Source organism: Dermacentor variabilis, unplaced genomic scaffold (assembly GCF_050947875.1).
Source record: "Dermacentor variabilis isolate Ectoservices unplaced genomic scaffold, ASM5094787v1 scaffold_12, whole genome shotgun sequence".
Classification (NCBI taxonomy): Eukaryota; Metazoa; Arthropoda; class Arachnida; order Ixodida; family Ixodidae; genus Dermacentor; species Dermacentor variabilis.
Genome location: NW_027460280.1, coordinates 45,608,726 through 45,630,329, shown reverse-complemented (window position 1 = coordinate 45,630,329; position 21,604 = coordinate 45,608,726). Strand labels below are relative to the sequence as shown.

The 21,604-nt window shown below is 45.4% G+C and overlaps 1 protein-coding gene across 4 annotated transcripts in view; it reads left to right on the top strand.

The window, feature by feature from the left end:
• Positions 1 to 21,604, top strand: part of trbd (ubiquitin thioesterase trabid) — a 109,116-nt gene that overhangs the window by 72,215 nt on the left and 15,297 nt on the right. The window lies entirely within an intron of this gene.

Below are 21,604 nucleotides of genomic sequence, written 5' to 3'. Positions count from 1 at the left end.
AGATGTTTGGCACTTCTGTGCAAATCAGCGAGCAGGCACAAACGATGTCATCTCACCTAATGACCTCAAAAATCCTTCTGTGCCTTTGTGCTGCTGGAAAAAATTCACTAGGGAGTTAAAGCAGGCGTCTGCCACCTCACAGGTCATTGGTACAGACTCCGAGCTAGCAAAACAATGAAGGAGCGCACTGAGTGCATAGCAAACGCAACGCAATCTAGAGGAAAGTCTAGGTGACATAGAGCGTGTGGGGGAGGAGAAACGAGGCGGAGCGTTGCGGAGGAGGAAGGTAGGCAGAGGTTCACTGGGTTGACCTCCTCTGGCAGTTACTACAGGTTCCGTTTGTGATACGGACGTACTGGGTTTGTCTCGTGATAACATAGTCTTTGTGCGCTGTATACTGTTTGTGCAAGTGAAAGCATGCGATGGTGAGCCAATTGCGGCGGCTCAATCTCGCGTGCGCAAAGGAGGAAAGGGAGGGGAGTGTTGGACTTCGGTCACACGGGCTTTATCTTGAAACGCAATCTCCTTTGGGGTACGGTCTAGATGGGCCGATGGCACGTAGTTTTGCGCACACTGTGTTCTCACCGCTCAGTTTGCGTTGAAGTGATAGACAGCTTGAAGATCATTTCGCTCGCTGCTGCTGCCCCGATTCCTCACGCCAGCATTTTGACAGCGAGTGTCCAAGGTCATAGAATGTGATGTGTTCATGTTTGCCTGTGCGCGTTAACATCATGCTTGTTTATTCAGTTTACAAGGGGGCGTTCTACTGGGGCAGCTGCTGCGTGTGGCAGCGCCACGCAAGCCCAGTCTTGAATATGATCTGCGAGGCGGACAGTCTAGGTGTACCAAGGGCCGATAGCTTCGTATGTGCTGTAGCACCCATACGCTTCCAAGTCACTTGCGTACACAAAGTTAAATGTCACTGTTGCTTTTTGTTTCCTCCTCCTGTTTTCGCCGCTGTCCCAGGCCAATGTGCATTGCAGGCCTCCAGTAGGGTGTCTTGATGCGCATGCCCCTGGGCACAGTGGAAGAATAAACTAGGTGTCTGAACGAGGCTGCCGCGCCGACGACTTTTTCGCTCGTGGTTTACGTATCTCTCGGCAGATGGCGCGGATCATTGGGGGGTCAACCGCAACAGCTGGCAAGGCAGGCCTCAAACATGCGCGCACGTATAAGAATCGCTAGTAAATTTCCCCGTAAATGCCTGTGTACCCAATTTAAGTGTCTGTCGAGCCTTTGGGAAGCAAGCATTGGTATATCCTCCTAAATAAATATCTGAGCTTAGTAGTGCTATCCAGACCTAAATTTGATTCGAGCTCATAAGAGTCAAGTACAGAGACAGTGCGCTTACTAGTGCTCAACTTCGGTGCAAATGTAAAACATTATGGCTATTGTCGGATGCAAAACCCTTACAAATCCGTGCCTAACTGAGAGATTTGGATGTCTAGACTGTCTCTGGCCACGCATGTCATATAAACGAGATCCCGCTGACTGAAGGTGATTTTTCTTGGTACAAGTTTTTTTCGTCTGCATTATTCGACAGAAATAGATATCTTGCTTTGCAACTTCATATATAAGCGAAAATTATGGCCCCTGATGAACTCCGGGTAGCCGCATCTTTCCAAAATGCTCTGCGTTGCAGATTCTGCGTGTTTACTGCAAGCGCACACGCACGCCAGGTAAACTCTGCGGGCAGTGCTTTTGAATTTTCACACAAGACAGCCGGGGACACACAAAAGGGACTTTTATTACTTCACACCAGTGCACGCCTCATTAACACAGCAACAAATGTAGAAGTAGCTCTACAAACCCTGAAGGTTGTTTCCCACCTTAGACAAGCTTTGAAAGCTTCCTAAGATGTTGCATGTTTGTTTTGTGGTCTATTGTTGTTTGTTTACAAACCTGCATCATCCTCATGGCTATATAATAGTGCAGCAGATTCGCCATGATATCATCTTTGTGGTCCTTGCATGGGAAGGAGAAGGTATGCTTTTCTAGCATAGCCTCTACTGTCAGCTCATACGCATTCCTGCACGTGGCATATTGCTGAAACTCTTTTTCAGCCACCTGCAGCAAAGAAAAAATGCTTATCTTTGGGTGCAGGAGCCCACCTCTCGTTTTACAATCCATAAGTATGCTCACAGGCTGAGCCTGAACCTCAGTCTCTTCTACGAGGCTCTGCCGGCACACTGAGCATGTTGAGTGCTTGAGCAATTTCCTGCACATAAACCCAGCAGGATAATATACAGTGCAATCAACTACTTCTGGCTCTGTGCAGATCTCAACAAACGCCTCATCACACTCAATCTCAGCGGCAACCAGACCATCCATTTTGGCTTCCAACTCCTGAAGACGAGTCTCTTGTTTTTCACGTGCCTGAAAGGCAAGCTTCAAATCGGGCAAAGTGAGCACATGTGTTTCTCGAGCTCGCTCTACCTCGCAATTTCCAAACTTTGGTGGCTTAATTAAACTGTACACTGACAGCATATTGTACAGCTGAAGAAAAGTAGGCAAGGAGGGATGGTCATTCTGACCTCCTGCTTGTCGGATTGTCCCCAAAAAACGCTCCAGTACATCTTGGTTAAATTTTCCACTCAAGACATACTTAGAGCCACAGTCTTTGAGCAAATATCTTGTCAGCTCCAAAGCCGACAAAATTGTGACTCGCAGACCTGCTGTAGTCTGCTGTGTGAGAAAATGTGCGCGGGATATCCTTCCGGCCACCACTTCTCCCTCCCACTTGTTTAACCAGTGCAAGAAAGAGGCAAGAACCCTCAAGTCCTTGCTCCCCGCTGTGATGCCTTCTTAAGGATGGCTGCGATTCAGTGCATCGAATAAATCGTTAAATTTCAATGTAAATTCCACTGTCCCTTTAACATTCTCCAGTCCAGTTGCTTTTCTCTGTGAATAAAACTCCAATCCATTGGCAACACTTCGACTGAAGAGCTGGGTAGCAAGCTTTACTCGCATTTTCTCAGTTTTCGTAGGATTCAGATGAGCATACGTGAGCTTGTGGCAAACACACAAGTGTCCAGGCTGCTTCTTGTCCTCAACAAACAGCTTATCATAGTGTGCCCACTGGACACGACCACCATGGAAGTTCAAAACTTTCTGGGCATGCACACGGTTCCGAACGCACTTCATAAGATGCGGAGCATCTGAAAAAACAAAAATGCTGCGCTTCTCATCAGTAGGGTGCGTGAAGGAGTTTTTGGTGCAGTTTAGACTGCCACTTACACCAAACTCCTTCCACATATAGCGGTTCGTGGCTGCTCCATCACACACCACTGCATCAACCAAAGCCCCAGCCTCCTCCAGCATAAAGACAGCTTTCAAAACAAGCTGTGCAAGCACTGTTCCTTTTGTTGGCCCTTTGCTTGCGAAGACTGCAATAGGCTGAGAATACTGGTCTCCAAGTGCGCGGAAGGCAAACACGAGTCCGTGGTCAGCATGGTCATCACTAGTCCCTGCACCGTCACCAAAGTCGCTGAACCCTACATAAGTCATTGATTTCGAATGCACACGCATTTCCTTTCTGACACGCATTTCGTCGAAAACCAAGATGCCGTGGCGCTGATACTTTTCGCCATTTTCCTTTTAAATGCAGCAAAAAACTGGCTGTCAAATCCACATTTCACCCTGATCATGCTTAGATATTTCCGCACTGTCGTCACACATGGAAGAGGGAGCACATTGTTCTCTCGTAAGAATGCGTACGCTGATGGGCTCCTTATATGCAACAAGAGGCACATAAGCAGCCATTCTTCAGTGTAGCGATGATTTTTCTTGTTGGCGAGCCTTGCTGCCGCTAAGCATTCCTTGATAGCAGTTAGCTGTACATTCGGAAGTTCAAGCTTGCAAAGTTTGGTCTCGAGCTCTCCCTCAGAAACTTTTTGCAAGCATTCACGGGCTTCCTTTAGCTCCGAAGAAAGATCCTTAAAACGATTAAGGAGGCGATTTTTTTATCTCTTCAGGGCACAATTTGCATGCCGCAGAGCAGCAAGTCTTTCACTGCTTTGTTGGGAATGCGAAACATGAACGCTAGCTGTCCTAAGGCTCCTTCTTCACTGCTCGTGTTTGGTGGATCCACAGAGTGTCCGACAGGCCGATGCATTTTTGACAAACTGACACATCCGCACTCAGGAAGAATTCACATTTCTTGTGGCGCCACTTGCTGTTAATGTCGATGAAGGCACTCTTTATTTCTGCTTGAGGGTATTCAGCAGTGCTTGGTCCACCAGCGGAAAAGTTTGATATCGTGCACGTGCTCTAGAAAAGACTTCACATCCTCGACTGTTAACAAACTGTTTGAATGTTGCAGCTCTTCTTTTGGAACAGACTTGCACATCAACACTGTGTGGACCTCCATTCTCTCGTCGATCTCAACAAGCCGCGGAGCGGCGAACAAACCGCCGGCACCAATATTCCCGGGAGGACACGTTTTCGCTGTGCTTGACGCTGCACCCGCAAAGGGATGACTTGGAAGAGTGGTTCTCAGGGATTCTAGTTCGCGTCAGCTCTAGGAAAACGATGCTGTTTGTGTCACCCATTTCAATGCGATGATATCCCCACGATTTGGAGGGCAGGCATACGAGCGACGGGTCGTGAAACAGCATATCAAAAATTGAAGGCCCGGCTTCCTCTTGCACTTCACTTTCGTCCGCGCATTCATCCCCACGCACTGGTGCTGACGGCATGCAAGGGTCCTCGATCTCATCGAAACTGTCGCAACTGGAGCTGACACACGATGAGCTGTTCTTCTTTTTCAATGGAGCGAGAAGCTGTCTCTCGGCTGGCCGCTTCCTAGTTTTCAACGTTTTAGACAGATAAACAGGACAATCAGGGAATCTCGTGGGCTCAGCGTCTTTTGCCAATAACGTGCGACGAGGCGTGCTTACCAGGACATGTCCATTATGCTCTGCTGTCCAAGTTTTCGAAATCAGATGAGGCTCGAAATGCCGCTCACACACGAAGTCCGTAGCCTGGAGAAGACTGTCCTTTCTTGGGATGGCGCGTCGCCACACGTTTAGTCGCTCTTCAACCTTCGGTGCTGAGAAGAGTGAGAACTTCTCACGGCAGGACTTGTATCCCGTAAAGCAGCGGGGAACGAAACAGCTTTTGCCCATCACTACAGTTAATACGAGTGTACGACAAAAAATGCAATTGGCAAAAGAAAAGACACATGGCGTACAACAAGAGCAATGGCCAACTGCGGTCGCCCGCGCCACCCGCACTCCTACACGCTGCCTAGTGACCCTCTAAACCGCTAGCGCCATCTCACGGCACTCCTTGAAAACACGAACCGGCGGTCGTCAACGTCACCCGCTGGAGAGGCGGCGCTGTTCAGACACCTAGTTTATTCTTCCACCGTGCCCCTGGGCGAGGCGCATCAAGGCATCCTAGTCTCCAGGATCGGTAACGGTGGCGGTCGCTCTGAGTGTTTGACTTAAGAGCACATCTGAGGCTGTTCATTCTAAGCGGATTTTTTTTACCAGTGAGTCTATGGAAAACCAAACAACCGTTCCCATGTTGTTCGATATATGCGAGACTTTGACTTAACCGAGCTTGTCTTAAAGGGACCCTGAAACGCTTTTGACGATTTTCTACAAACGTATTGAGTCGTTAGAGTAGGTCCTTCTGATCATTAATTGACAGATCTAAGTGCTCTGCGTAAAGCGTCTAATTTATTATAAGGTTTTAAATATGCACATCGCTGCCGATCGCAGCACACTGCTCGGTGGAATTTTAAGCCGCCCCTACCCATATGACCGAAATCACCCATACGACGTCAGTGGGGCGAGCTATCCGATTGGCTGACAAGGGCGCGTGATCGATAATTTTTCCAATTTTATGATAAACAAATGATCTTCGTAATAGTTGGAATGTTAGTTAATTTGTTTTTATGAAAAGAAATTAACATGAAGAGAATGCACAAGAATAATTTTTCAGTACACTTAAGCACTTCCGGCACACAGCGTGTGTCGTCTGCTTGTGTTACAACGTACTCCATTTTGAAGAGAGCTCCGCGGTCAGAGTCGGTCTCAGTCTTTTCGCGAGCACTATGATTCGACTTTGTTGCCTTGTGGACTGCAAACGGAGCGACTGGCAATATGCCAAGCTGCGACATCGTGTCCCTCTGCAAGGCAGCGTACGAGCGAACTGGCTGCTGCGCATCGGACTGCCGCTATCCGATCGGCGCCAGGATTTGCGCGTTTGTAGCCGTCACTTTACACCGGAAGATTACCAACGCAATAGCGTTTCCCGAGTCCGGTATTAGGGAAAACGCAAGCGCAAGGGGACAGAGTCTAGCAGCTTGACTTTGCCGTAACGGGATGAGCCATGAGATGAGCAGAAGGGCAAATGCGAATGGTCTGCATGGTGCAGCCACCTGGTGGCACAGAGCTCAACCATACACAGTAGCAGCAACGAAGTGTATTCTTCTTTGCTGCTGGAGTGTATTTTTCGCAGGAGTGTAATCATGAGCACGTTGTTTTTATAAATGTTTAAAATGTTTTGCACTTGGTTAGAGCAATATTAGCGCTTTGTTTGGCTGGTTAAGCGCTGCGCCAACAAGTGACTGGACTGTGCAGACCGATCAGGCCACTCACGTACGTCTGCGCTAAAGTTCCTTCATCAGCTTGAGTTTATGCCTTCAGTCATTTGCCGAAATGACCAGCTTGCCTGTGGTTACCGGAATACCGGACAAATGCTCGCAACGCACGCTGCTTCGATAGCTCTCGCTTGGGGTCGACGGCCAAGCGGCTAGCGGAGCGGTCTCGCGCAGGCGGGGGCGGGCTCCAAAACAACCGGAAGTGGACGATGTGACGTCGCATCGTGACGCTGAACCAGTGAAGGCGGAGCTTAGCCCCGCTCGCTCGGCAAACGAGTTGAGGAGGAAAAGCATGGCTAGGGAGGAGGGTAACTTCTAATCGCTTGTAGCTCCATTAATACGTAACGCTTCACTTAAATTGTGGTGCGAATGTTCTACTTAAGCTGTACCCTACGCGTCTACAAAATTTGTCCGAACCGTTTCAGGGGCCCTTTAAGGAGAGACACTCCTCGAAAAAAACATTTCTTTAATATTTGTACTAGAGATTTGAAAATCCACCCATTTATAGAACATTTCAAGCAGATTTCAAATATTTCATTAGTTTCTATGTAGCTGCAGGCACTTTATTATGTAATAAATTTTCGCAAAATGCCTTGTGCTATAGCTTATTTAGCTCTTTGTAGACTGCAAAGTGCTGATATCTATTCAAACATCGTGTAAAATTACTGTAACTATAAAAAAAATTGGGACACTTTAACAAACTTTTTTCGCAATCACATGAAATTAACCTTGTACACTACGGTTGTGTTATACTAACGAAATTTGGCATACATACTCTTCAAGATATGTACAGTGCTATTATCTATTTGAAATTGCAATATTTCCAATCAGTAAGTTGCAAAAGTACATTGTTATATTTCAGAGAATTGAGAAAAAAAATTTGTTGAAATGTTCAAATTTTTTTGCATAGTTTCAGTAATTGTACACGCTGTTTGGCTAGATATTGGTACTTCGTGATTTACAAAGAGCTAAGCAAGCTACAGCACGATGCCCATAGTGCCCATATAAAAACGGCTATATTTTGCCTTTGTGCATCACACAACTCTAAAAACTATAACAGCTACACAAGCAGTAGTGCCATATTTGAAATCTGCAAAGAACACTCTATACTTCACTGAATTTTAAACCCTCTTATACAAGTAATAAAAAAAAAGTTGTTTTGAGGTGTGTCTCCTCTTAACGAGAGTTCACTGTAAATTAATGATTCTAAATATAAAACATGCCTGTCTTAACTTTATCTAGAAATTCTGCACGTCTCAGGCAGACTTCTAAAAATTGGGATTAAGCATGAATTTACTGATTGGTTACTCAAAAACTGCATTGAACAAACAAAGGTTTACTTATTCTTTTGTTTGCTGATGAATATTGCAAGTCGCTCGTGCTGTGGAACATTCTTTGATAAAATGATTGCAGTGCTAACCCTAAAAGGCCGTGTTACACCCGGGCATATCGACACAGTGCACCTCGCACATGTCGAAATGCTTGTTGTGTATTTTTATTCAGGATAAGGTAAAAATGGAGAGGCGTTTCAAACAATCAATAGCAGGCTAACAATGGCCAGTGGGCATGGTAGGGAAAGAGTTAAACAGCCGATCATCATAATCGGCAACGAACCAACCTGGCAGACACTGTTAGACTCGAAAGTGGCTTTCATCCTGCAGTCCATTCCCACTGAGGTATCCCTGCGAGCATGAATAAAACGTGTTCAGCACGGGCTGTGGGCCCATGAATGACTTGGCGATGAGTCTTGCTAACCCCTGCCATGATAGTTTTTCCGTGAAGTGCGAAAGGGGCATGCAGTGGTTTTATTAAATGCAGACCAGAAAATTTGCCCAAGAGGGGGTTGAGCTTGTTTTTATTTTCTGGCCACTCGCGGAACCCTGAAATGCTGTTTGCAGAAACTAACCTGGCGCCATTTCAGTATCCCATGTCTACAGCCATTCAGTGAAAAGATTGAATGCCAGCTATGCTTTCTTCTGAAACACATGTATTGGACTGCGAGGCCTTTTGCATTCTCAGAGCAGCGGGGCAATCCACTTTCTTATAACAAACTACCACAGGTAGTATGCTTCACTGCATGATGATTCTTCCCGCTATCATAATGCTTCACCGCATTAGACAGCTGTGTTGGGCTCAAAGGGAAGCTGGACTTTTCCAGAAAAAAGGATTGAAGAGCTGTACGTAATGGTTTTCAGCCCTAAGAATTCGAATATTGCATCGAAATTGAGCGAAAGAAAGTGCAACCAGATTTTATTTCGACAAAAAGTGCAGCAGCAGACACGAGCAGCTCGCGCGCCTCCTTTCCGCCTGTGATTGGTCAGGCGCCTCGTGACATCAACAATGGTGTTTGTCCAGACCAGCCACTGCCGCCACACAGGAAGCATGGTGCAAGGTGGTTTGGCGCTGTGGTTTGGTGAGACGGTAATGGTAAATTTTGAGAGCTTGCATTTCTCTGAGGAGTTCGGTGTTGCTCCCTACATGTACAGTCGCCGACCGTTTATTCGGACCTCACGGGGACTGCGGAAATGTCCGAATAAACATGTGTCCGAAAAAGCAGATTAAGAAAGAAAAAATAAAATCCTTTATTTCCATGCACTTATTCGGGCTCTGCAGTAGGCCTGAAGAAATCGTGAATGCGCCGTTGCACGCTGTTCCGTTTACGCGCAATCAGATAAGCCTGAATCTCGGAGAGGGTTGTACGGTCACTATAGGCAGCTGAAAACATAGTCGCTGCTTGTACATGCTCCGCATACGACGGCAGCGTAGCACATGGTGCGTCATCTTCCGACTCAGAGTCATCGTCCGGCAGTGCAGCAAAAACCTGACGAATGATCTCGCCGTCGTCGAGTTCTGCACATGTCAGTACAGCAGTGTCAGCACCAGTGAAACTTTCAAATGAGACGGTGCCCGGAGTCGCAATGCAATCACTGCGCAGGTCTCGGCAGAACATTTTCCGTGTCAGTAGGGAGCACATCGGAAGGCGACAAATCTTAGGCCTCCCGGCACCCGCTTGCCTGCATTCCCCAGCGCAGTCTTCGCGGGCACTGTCGGCGCCATTAGACACTTGACGCGATTTTTCCGTATGCCGCGTTGGATCACTGGAACCTTGACACAGCACACAAAGCAAACACCACCATGCCTACACCAGTCGCACAAACGAAAAACGTGGCCTACTCGCAGCATCGTGCGCAAAGAAACAAATCAGCTACTGGATTGTCTTGACATGGCTTACTAATGGCGTTTTTCACTGGTCGATCTGGAGCGGCCGCCGAAATCCTCGAGCGAGCGCTCGGGTTTCACCAATCCGAATCGGCCAGCGAAGTGCAAAGATGCTCCGCGGGGGATCACACAGGAAATCTGGGTACACGTGACGCAAACCGGTTCCGGAAACCGTGCCCGACTTCCGCTCTGTATGTTTCCACGGCAACCAAAGTCTCCGTCCCCTGTGCGTGATTTGACCGCAGCAGTCGCAGATTCCGTCATTTCCCTGTTGCGCCCGCAAGGATTGTGCATGCACAACGTGCATAGAAGGCTTCGTACAGCACCTGCGTCACTTCATAATCGCTGTAGTCCGAGCTCACATCGCTAAACACGACAGCACCGAACGCAGTCATTTTGTGAAGCAGCACAATGTTGTGCTTACCAACCGGGTACCGATTTCGCTTTAAGATGGAAGTGACGCGAGCTATTTCTGCCCGAATCCGCGCCTTGGTGGCGGAGCAAGTAAGATCGATCCGGCGCGGAGCAAGTTGATCCGAAACTACCAGCGGAAAGTGCGAACCCGCTCCAGATCGACCAGTGAAATTCGGATTTGTTGCCACGGAGCAAGAAATCCTGCTTCGAATCGACCAGTGAAAAATGCCATAAGCTGAAACCGGAACTGCTGTAGAGCCACTCTATCGAACCAGGCAGAAACAATGATGATGAGTGGGGATTTGCAGTAACGCCACTTCGTGGGGCAGCAAGGAGGCTCCGTTCAAAACAAAAATGGAATTCAGGAAGTCGAACCATGCACCGGGCATAGTCGGCGCATGGTGCTCTCGATCAAGTTGGCTCAAGGAGTGTGAAAAATCAGGCGAGAGGTTGTAAGGTGTCTGAACTTTCGGCAGTTGTTATTCATTATAGTCTATAGGGAGAATGGCGGTGCCGTGAAGCAGACCGAATAATCGAGTATGTCCAAATATTTGGAGTCCTATAAATCCGTCGGTGACTGTACGTAGCCGGCCTCTCCAAGAACCAAAAGATGCTGGTAGCAAGCAGTATTTTCAACGCGAACAAAAGCGAAGTGTTAGCATCTTCTCGTGTTAGAAATGTTCTTTGGTGAGCATGTTTTTTGCAAAGCTGTACTCAGCGATCCAGTGAGTTCGTTTCCGGGCAAACAACTGTACAGTTATGTTCCTGCATGCCTCCTCATGGAACGTAAACAGGGATGCGATCGTCGGCATTTGTGGGCTGCTGCAAAGCTGTCGGCAATCTACACAGATGGTTTACATGCAGGAAAAGGTTTCCGGCTCTTGTAGCATGTGTTGTGGCCTTCATCAGCGTGCCATCTGCACGCTACTCGTAACTGGAGCCGTAAAGGCAGCCAATTCCGTCGGCTACTTGAGACAGCAGGTTTCTCTCTGTGCGCGTGGGGAAGCGCAGCGTCCTGACGTGCGCCAGCTTTCAAACACATGCAAACTTTACACTTGCACTGCGTTAGGGAAGCTGCATGTTGGCTGTTTCACAGCACGCGTGCGAATAGAAAATTAACGGTGGTTTGCGACGAAACCTGCGTCAAGGGTGGGAGATGAACATGTACCTTCCGTTCAGCATGCTAACGCGAAGGAGCTAGCAGTAAATCAAAATCCAGGTTTGGACAAGTTCGTGTACTATTCATAAGGTCTTCCAAGACTAGTTACCATCCGCCCGCCCGCACCCGTCCCACCTTGGTGCATTCGTTGCCTAACCTTTTCGCGCTGCGTTTAGAAAGCCTGCTAAAAGCAAGTCGTACTCTCACTCATTCACGCATTATTGATAAACTCGATAAACTCTGGTAGTAATCGTCAGTAATCGTCGTCACAGAAGTGGTTAGAGCACAGCACTGTTGTTCGTGAGTGCTTGAAATTCTTTCGATTCACAGCAGCCTCCCACTTTGCTGCAAGCTTCTTGTTTTGCGGGAAGTAATGAAACCGCAGGCTGCACAGAACGCCGGCATGATCAGCCCACCACTTCAATTGATGCTGCACACGTCAGCTACCGCTCTACATACACACAAACTAATGAATGCAGAGCGAAGCAGATTATGATGGCACGCACGCAGAAACAATCGTGGTCAGGCACGAAGGAGCGGAACATCAGTGCTGATGTCACTACGCTGCGGTTTCTGGTCTCCGCTCGCATCGGCAGCGTCAGCAGCAGCGTGCAGTGCTCAGCGGGGGGTGGAGCGACAGCGCAATTTTAACCGATGATTACGTCGCTCCTAAGGGGAAAATCGCCCCCAAAATTTTACGTGCATGGTTTATAAGGTTCTTGCATCCGTATATGACCGTCTTATTGAATTCGGCAGACTCTTCAGCTTCCCTTTAAGCTTACTAAAGCAAATCCGTCATTATTTAGTGCAAATAAGACCATTGCTGCACAATGCGTCCATGTCTTGAGAGACGCACCTTGCTCATTTCTACTTCTGCCCTTCCGATTCAATGTCTTGTTTGATAGCATCTGTTAAAACAGTACTGTTTAATGGAATGAGTATTTCCGATGACGCGAGAAGTGATCAGCATTTTCGTTAAAAGCACAGGAGTGCGACACACCATTTAGTGTATTGAATGTGTCGGTGAACATACAGGTTGTACGGTGCTATACTTTTACATGGGATTTTCAGGGGGTTGTTATAACTGTTCGATGTAGGCAGTTACTCGATCTGTCAAAGTTTGATATATCCGGGATTGGCTGTACTAGGAGTTTAGTTATGCCATTGCGGCTGCAGGGAATGTTGGTGAATGTAGTTCACCAGTTGTACTTTTGCATTGTTGTTGCCATGAGCAACATAAATGCTGAATAGTATTAGCTTACCGTATTTATTGTGCAAGGCATGCATTTTTTTTTCTTGACTTTTTTTTTACAGGGTGCGGGCCTTACATGAGGCACGCTTGTGGCTACTCTCTAAAGCCCTGCACTGCACTAATTCGGCTATGCGGAACATTCGGCTATGCAGAATAATGCTACTAGTGGCTGAGTGGAGTATATGCATCTTTATTCAGTCGTCCTCGTTGTTTGACGAGCTCGCCTCATCGACACTGCCGCTAAGTTGGTCATTCTCCGTGCAGCCCATTACTCTTTGTGATTCGCGTTACATTAAAGCTCTTTACATGGAACAAAACCGCACGCCATGTGTTCAATGTCCACGCTCACACTTCTTGCAGCAATGCCGTCTTAATGCGGCCAAAGACATGATGCAGCTGAACCTGCTGAACAATGCATCTCAGCACAGCCGATAGCGTTAAAACATGCTTGACGCTTGATCTATGCCGCTTGATCTATGCCGCTTGATCTATGCCGCAAATGCCACATCAACTGTCTGTAATCTGGTGGGATATATTGGCAATGATTCAATCATCAACAAGACAGTAACTAGTAAAAGAAAAGCAGTGGCTTTCAGCGCGTGGGAGTGGTCTTCAATATAGCTTTAGTGTGCAGTTGCAATCTCGAAGGCCATGCATACAGATATGTGAGGGACGCTTGGGGATACTTTCTTCAATATATTCCCACTTCAAAGTGAGAGTGTAGGCCTTGCATGAGTAAATACGGTATATGCATGTTTTATTTTATTCTTGCTTGGGAACTGCAATGGGCAAGTTCACTCCATGTGCAGCAGTGTGCTAGAGGAGCACAAACAAGAAAAGGCTGGAGTGCTTGAAATTAATCAACAAAACTGAACAGTGTGGCAGGCATAAAATGCTTTTAAAAACTTTCTTTCATCACCTTAGTGAATTTTATGCACTTGCTGTATGTGAGCCGAATAGTTTGTAATTTCAGAAATAAAAATTGGAGAGAGATGCTTGATTCACCTCAGCAGTTCCTGTGCAGGTCACCAGATGCCTTTCAAGGCATGTGTGTTGGACTCGATGCAGTACCTATGCTCTACAGTTCGCTCCCGTTAATTCAACCCTGATGGGAGCAAAGAAATTGATCGAATCATCTGGCAGGCCAAATTAACCAAAATAAGGAGAAAATGCCAAAACACACTGCCTGATTCATTTCGCTATATTTGCGCTATTCCAACACGTTCCCAAATCAGACAAGCACCCACTTTTCTGTGCAGGTGAAACTAATGAGGAAATGACATCAAAGCTCCTGAACAAAGTAGAAATATAACGCGCACCTTGTTTTTTAGCAAGAAAAATGTGTTGCACAATGGCGGCCGGTTTCTGAAGTCAGTTTTGCCACAGTACAATAAAGCCTACCAAATGTCATGAAGGTGGTTTTGTTTTGTATCTGACTGCACCGCGCAGGCAATTTTTGGCCCAGTTTTCTTGGAAAAAGAGAGAGAGAGAGAGGAAGGTGCGCATTACTGTCAGGCAAATATTGTAATAGGTCATTGTGAGCTGTTGTTATTGCTTGAAAATCTTCCTAGGGCTGGCTGAAAATAGGAGTTTTCGACAGCTGATGACGTGTGTTCAACACATTCGCTGCCTTCTAAGCGCCGCCGATACAGATACTGCCACTAAAGGAGTTATTTGGGTCACCATAGAGGTCAGGTGGGTGTGTACTGGTCGAGTTCGAATTATACTGCGAAGGCCAATTTTAAGATTGGAATTTCTGGAAATTTGGTCCTATAGAAATGTATGGGTGCTGACCAGGACCTTCAGCCAGAATCGAACTAATCGGTGTCGAATTAACGGAAACCTGCTATATTTCACTCTGCGAAGTGACCAACTGAGAATAAGGTTCTTGTAATTTATCACCAACTCTTCAAGGGAGAACCTTTACTTTAGCTCTGTATCTATGACAGGTCTGATTTAGCAAGAGTGGGTAGAAATTGGGCGGAATGCAATGAGGTGTTGTGGCTTACAAATCAGTGTGACTGAACACATTTTCGTTCTTTAGGGTGTGTGTGTGAAAAATACTATTGCAAACAGTGCATTGTGTTGAAATACATACATCATGAACATGAATAATTGTCAGGCAGGCTTGGTGGTAGTTCAGTTGGATGATTAACACAGACATCTTCACTTACAAAAGTAACATGAGGACCCTGTGACTGGCTGCAATTGCTGTTTCCTTGAGGATTACAACTAGCACAGTGGCAGCACTTCAGGAAAGATTGCACAAGTGCAGATAACTGGTGAGATAAATTTATTGTAAGGGAGTTTATACGGGGCAGATGTGAAAGATATTTCTGTTCTTTCTCGGTTATGTTTGCAGCAAAACTTGCTGTGCTGTTCATAAATAGTTCTATTCATCTGTACATGTGGATGTCATCACCTAGGGGTGGGCTATTATTCGGAACTTTCGAATAAGCCATTGAATATTGTTATATTCAATTCGCTCCTCGAATTGAATAGTCACTATTTGAAAATCGTCTATTTTTTTAAAAGCTTTTGAATGCCTCATGTGGTTGACTGCGCACAATAAAAACATGAAATTGAAGCAAGAATTCCATAACTGTCATCTTTTCCACAGTGGACACAATATCCTAGAGCATGGTGCATCGCTTAGAGAGAGCCAGCTTTGCTGGCATAACTGCAATCAGTTGCAATAAATTTTGTTTTAATCTTGCATACATCAGGCAAGCCATCAATCCTGACGGATCAGTGAACTTGGCCGGGCTAATCACCTCAAAGAACGGCAATAATAAACACCCTTGGCAAAAACAAATGTAGATGTACAGTCTGTTGCAGTGACAGTCCCACAGGATGACATCATTGTCTAACTTCAGGCGACACTGATCAGTGAGCTGCTGCTTGAGGAGTCTGAGGACCACCATCTTTGTATGGCGTAGCAGAACTGCCAAATATATCTAGGGTCCTTCGTATTGGGGTTTTATATATATTTTTTTAATACGGAAGGTAAAAATCGAGTGTTAGTTTGAAGAGAATAGCTGGGTAGAAATAGGGGTTTTGGTTGTCTGGCAGCCCAAAGTTTGGGATTTTCCTGGCAACTTTTGCAGATGATTAATACAGGCAATGGTCTGCTTTTGTACTTAGATGCTTCATTTAAACAAGCGAAACCACTCACAGGAACATATAATGACAAATAGAGCTGCTCGAAAATCTTGTGAAGAACTCATTTATGCAAATCCTCGTCGGGAATAATTATTGTTTTTTAAGTGAAACCACATGAACAAAAATAACAAATGGGAACGTGCTTGGTGATCTTTACTTTTCTCTCCTGTGCTTTTTTAACAGAGGGAAAAAAGTACCAATACCTGTAGTGCACATGGACACGCTTTGACAGTAGTGTGATGCTTTTCTTTATGTTACAAGATCTTGATGACTTATATTATCATATGCGTTTTGAGTAGGGGTTTGCAAATATTTTCGAAAACAAATTGAATATGAATAAGGCAAAAGATTGTTTTTGAATATTGAATCGACTATAGAATATGTGTGTAGCATAAAAAGGTTGCAAAACAAGAGATAACAATAACTTTTATTGCTGTTTTAAAGTAAATTAATGAAACTGCATTTTACTGCGCTGCAGCAGGGTAAAGAAATACTCGTTGCAGGTAAAGAACCTCTGGTAATGTCAGGTAATTCACTCACTGCAAATTATTGTGTGGAAAAAAAATAAAAAAGACTGCTCAACATGTTCTGAAAGTAAGTGCCCTCTATGTGCTATGCCAACACTTCTGCCACTAGAAAAGACACTTTACCCACCGTGCTTGCTTATGTTGAATTCCAATGGCATAGTCAGAGTGGTGACCAACTCTGTGAGCAAGCATACCACTATGGCATATAGCAACACCTCCAAATCTGCAATTGGAACTCAAGCCCTGCTGCCAGAGCAAGAAAGCGCTCATGTGCACCATGCAACTGGATGTACAGTTACCCAGTGTCCTTTGCATGCTTCTCCGTGATGCATTGTATAGCACACACGACACTACTGGGACCTAAAGGCAGTAGATAATACAAGCAGCAACCAGCAATGAAAGATTTATTTCCTAAAGGGCAGGGTACAAGCAAGCGTACAAACAAAATGCACACGGAAAAGATTAGTGCAGGAACTCCTCTAGAAGTTGTCAAAGTATGCACAAGCATTGTGCCACTTGCTGATCTCCATTCAGCCCTGTGTCATTATCAATGTTACGAAACTTTATCTGACCAGTATAAACACTAGATCCTGCCCTTATTAACCATTATATGTTCTTATCAACCTTATCAAATATGATCCAACCCTTATCTGTCCTTATCAACCTTATCGGACCCTTAAAGGTGCTTATCAGCCTTATCAACCCTTAATGGTGCTTATTAACCTGATCAGAATTGCTCCGACCATTATAAACCCTTATCGCTCTTTAGACCTTATCCATCCACATCATACTATAATGAACCATGATGAGTGACCCATATAATCTCTCATCACTCAATATCATCCTTATCATCTCATTGACTGCTTACCTGTGTATGTAGCGGGACACGAAGCGCATGAGCCCTCAGCGGTCGGTTGCATTTCAGTCGGTGAAGGATAGCCGCAAAGAAAGGCGCAGCCCGCAACCACCGAAACACATCGGGGATGTGGAGGAATTTTCCTTATGTCTACAATACTCCAAGTCGGCTCTACAGGTGGTCCTAAAGGTGGCATTTATTCCACCACCACCAAATCTTTCAACAAAGCCTTCATAGAAGCTGTTCTGCTGTGAAATTTGTTTTGTACCACTGGTACAATACATTCATATGGTTCAGATATGTTCACCTTCTGCAAGCTGGGGTTTTTAGCACACTGGGTAAGACGCTCCGTTTCTGAGCGTTGGGTTGTAGGTTTGAAACTCACCACCACCAATGTTATTCCTTTTGAATATTTGTATTATACATTATTTCTTTACACAGATTCGTCTTACGTGATGAACAGATGGGCAAGTTTTCTTGTTGGGTAGGCATAGAAATGCTGACGCATTTAAAGCTTTTACACATTTACTGACTTCCATGTTATGGCTTGGCACATATGGCCGTTGGTGTTGTGAAGGGAAGGAAGCACTCTTTAAGATAACATGTGGTGGGACAATTAAAGCTATGATGTACTAAGAGCCTAATGAAATGGATAAGTAGACGGGGCAAGCAGATATGCCCGGAGGTGAACTGGAGATGAAGCTAATGGGACACATATGGGGACGGCGTCATCGTGCAGAGATTCTAGAAAGCTACAGGGCACTGTTGAACTCGAATGTTGGTATGAAGTGAAACCGCCCTCTCTTTAGCAGAAAGCACGGCTGGCACAGTGGAAACCCGGCTGTGCAGTAGAACGGGGAAAGACAGCATAGTCCTTAGTCGGAGATATTCCTTCCGGTTGCTTGTCGCCACGGTTACACTTCGGCCATTGTAGTTACACCATAGAGAAAGAGATTCAACAAGAGCGGACGCTCCTATAGAGCCCAGTGGCCAAACTGGCTGTAGCGCACCAAGCGGATGGGATTAACACGTTCTGATTTCGGTTTTGGGCATGCGCATTTTGAATGCCATCTGGTACATGCCACGCCGGCTCTGCTGACTGGCGCGGCATTTCTTAATTTTTATTTTTTCGCTTCTACTGCTGAACCATGCGCGACATTCGCACGGAATCATTTTATTATTTAGTAAAAATGATTGCAAATGATCTTTACAAGCCTCCGCCAAATCTGTGCCACATGGAATTTCATAAAGGAAACGCAAGAAGTGTTCTGAAATTATGAAATGTTGATTTTGGGGCCTTTTGTGCATTCATCCAAAGTTGTGGCACCAGGTAAGCAGCAGTCGTTGCCGTACAAAGCTCCACCGGATGCCATCAGCTGAAGAAAAGTAAATTACAAGCATCTATCATTTTGGTATATTGACCTAACAGGAATATTGCGTGTAGAGCCGAAATGTGCGCAAGTGGCGAATGGGCAGCGTTACAGATAAATTAACTTTTACATGCATTTCGTAGCGAATAGGCTCCTCCAAAACAATGCCATAAAATATGAAGAAAACATTTGATTTTCAAGCATCCCTCCCTTCCCGGGCATTACTATTTGCTAAGAACACAACTATACGGGTGACTGCGTGTTTTCAAAACAACTTGGCCTCAGTCGACGTGATGGTACGCAAAGCACATAGAGGTTGCCACAACACAGGCTCTCAGCCAGACCATGCTCGCAGAATGCCTTCTAGTCGCACTCAAGACAAATTCATGGGTGCAAAGCCTGTTTTCAGTCGCTCAGAAGACAATTGTCAGTTTATTGGTTTTTAAGCTCCTCGGTGTTATCTTTTACACGTCATCCTGCCGGCGCAAGCAACACACTCCCGTGTTATCACTCTTGGCAATCGCTTGTCACGTTTTCGACAAGCGTGAGTACCGAAAGAAGGTATATGCTGTTGCGTGGCCATAAAAAGTGTCTCAAACCTGTCCCACTAAAATTGAGTACACACCAAACTAACTATCACCATGGCCGGCTTGCTTTTTTGCTAACTGCTTCACAACCACAGGGGCGGTGAGTATGGCTCAAAAGTATCCCAAAAACGTTACGAAATTGATTGCAATAATTTTAGGCGTCAGAGAATGCGTCACAAACTTGTCCTAGTAAGATTCATTACTAGGACAAGTAATTACACATGAGCAGTTACACATGAGCAGTTATAATCTGAACAGCATACCTGTAAAACAAATATCAGATTACAAATACCTAGGTGTTTATTTTACATTTTCGCTAAGGTGGCAGAGACACGTTGATTACGTTGCAGCCAAAGCTGGGAAAGTGTTGGGCTTTTTGCGTCGGAATGCCAGAACTTTTCCTGTACCTACTAAAGGATTATTGTACAAAACCAATGTTAGTCCATTCTTGAATATGCCTGCACTGTCTGGGACCCTCCAGCAAAGCGAAACAATGATAAATTGGAAAGGATTCAAAATTTGGCTATGCGGTTTGTGTCAGGCAATTACTGCAGGACTATTGGGGCGGAAAGTGTAAAAGAAACACTGAATTGGGAACATTTAGATAATCGTCGCCGTAAGTTGCGATTGAAATTCTTTCATGTTGTTTACCATGGTCGTGTCGGGATTTGCTTGCACCTCACTGTCTCAGACCGAGTTGATCATATGTTCAAGGTGTGGGAAATCACATGCAAGACTGATTTATTTCAATTGTCTTTTTTTCCTAGAACAATCCGCGAATGGAACCAATTGCCGTCAAACATTGCTTCTGTTATGTCTAATGATGTTTTCTTTTCTATGTTAGCATAACCGCATTTAAGTTTGTTCCAATGAAATGTGTATTTTGTGACTGATTGTGATTCGTGATTAGTTTTATTCGTTGTGTGACTGACACTGTATGTATTTCTTTATCTTTTTTGTGTATACCCTCCCCCACTGTAATGCCTGTTAAGGCGCTGTGGGTAATAAAGTAAAAAAAAAGAAATTACACGCGAAACTGTCACCACAGTCAAGCTGCATTTCACTAACTGCATCACGTAGCTGGGTGCGGCAAGCATGTCCAAAAACTACTAAAATAAGTTGCAATAATGTTGGGGCTCATAGAAAGCATCGCGAACATTTCCCAGTACGAGTCATTAACTCAAATTAACTGCACCAGAACGGCCGAGCTGTTTTTTGGTAACTGCGTCGGTAGTCTTGGTTTTGTGCCGTAAGCCTCCTAAATTTGCTTGAAATGCGTCGCAGACAGTCAAACAAAATTTCTCACCTTGCCGTAGTCCAATAGTGCAGTGGTGCCGTGTCAAAATGCAGAAGAAACGCAAGAAAACACTGGGAGCCCAACAAACGGGCTACAACCAAAAGATACGGGTCGCCAAACAGACGAACTCCACATGCGTAGCTGGCCTCGCTCGCTTCAGTGGCACGTCTGGTGCATGATGCATCATATGGCGCATCTGGTGGGTCGCTAGCTTGTTGCTAGGTGATGCGAGAAAAATAGATTGCACAGTAGAAGTTAATTTATATGCAAAACTTCTTAGTTATAGGGGGAAAGAATAAAAAAAAAATAAAACGTCTAAGTTCTTTTCACATTCTTTTTTCCTCTGCTCACCTCAACTAATGGATGGGATTAACACTAAGCGTGACATGTTTCCTGTTGCCAGTTTTGGCCGAGTGTTCCCTCTTGTTGAATTTCTTTCTCTGTGGTTACGCTATGGTTGTAGTAGTTGTAGCCTGACTGCATTGCAACAATCTTTTTTTCCACGGCCCTCCTAGAGATAGATATAACACAACCAACACCAGCACTTAGTTTCTGATATCGTCAATAGTGAGTGGGGCCAGTCACGCCAATCGCAGTGAGTAATGTTTGGTTCTCATATGTAGTATTATCCCAACACCACAGTGAGTAACTTCTACCATAGCATCCTAGTAATTACAGTCCACTCTCCTCAAACCACCATATCTTTACAAATTGCATGCGGCTGCTCAGGGAATATCAGCGAACAATGTCTTCGACGTAGCCGATTACTTTTGGACTCTTCGCAGGGAGGCAAAACATGACTTTGAAAGCTTGCTCGTGAGCTGTGGTTTCAGCGTCGTGCTCAGATTCATTCCTACACTGTTCAAACTTGAACTTTCACATTGACAGCTGGCGCTCTTAAGCAGCGCGAGCAAAAGCGCATGGGGTGATTCAGTGGCATCCATTGCATCCGTCAATATTGGCGTAAACAGAGGCCTAGAAGGTATAAACAGGAAATACTTCTGCCAAGAGTTCTGGTCCACTCCTCCTATCTTGGCCAAGCAGTTCTGCTTGCTCCGTGGAGTGCTCTCAATCTGCCATTAGAACAGTCTTGCTCCAAAAAGAGCAGAAAATGTTGCTCTGGAAGTGCTCCGAATCTGTCATTTGAATTT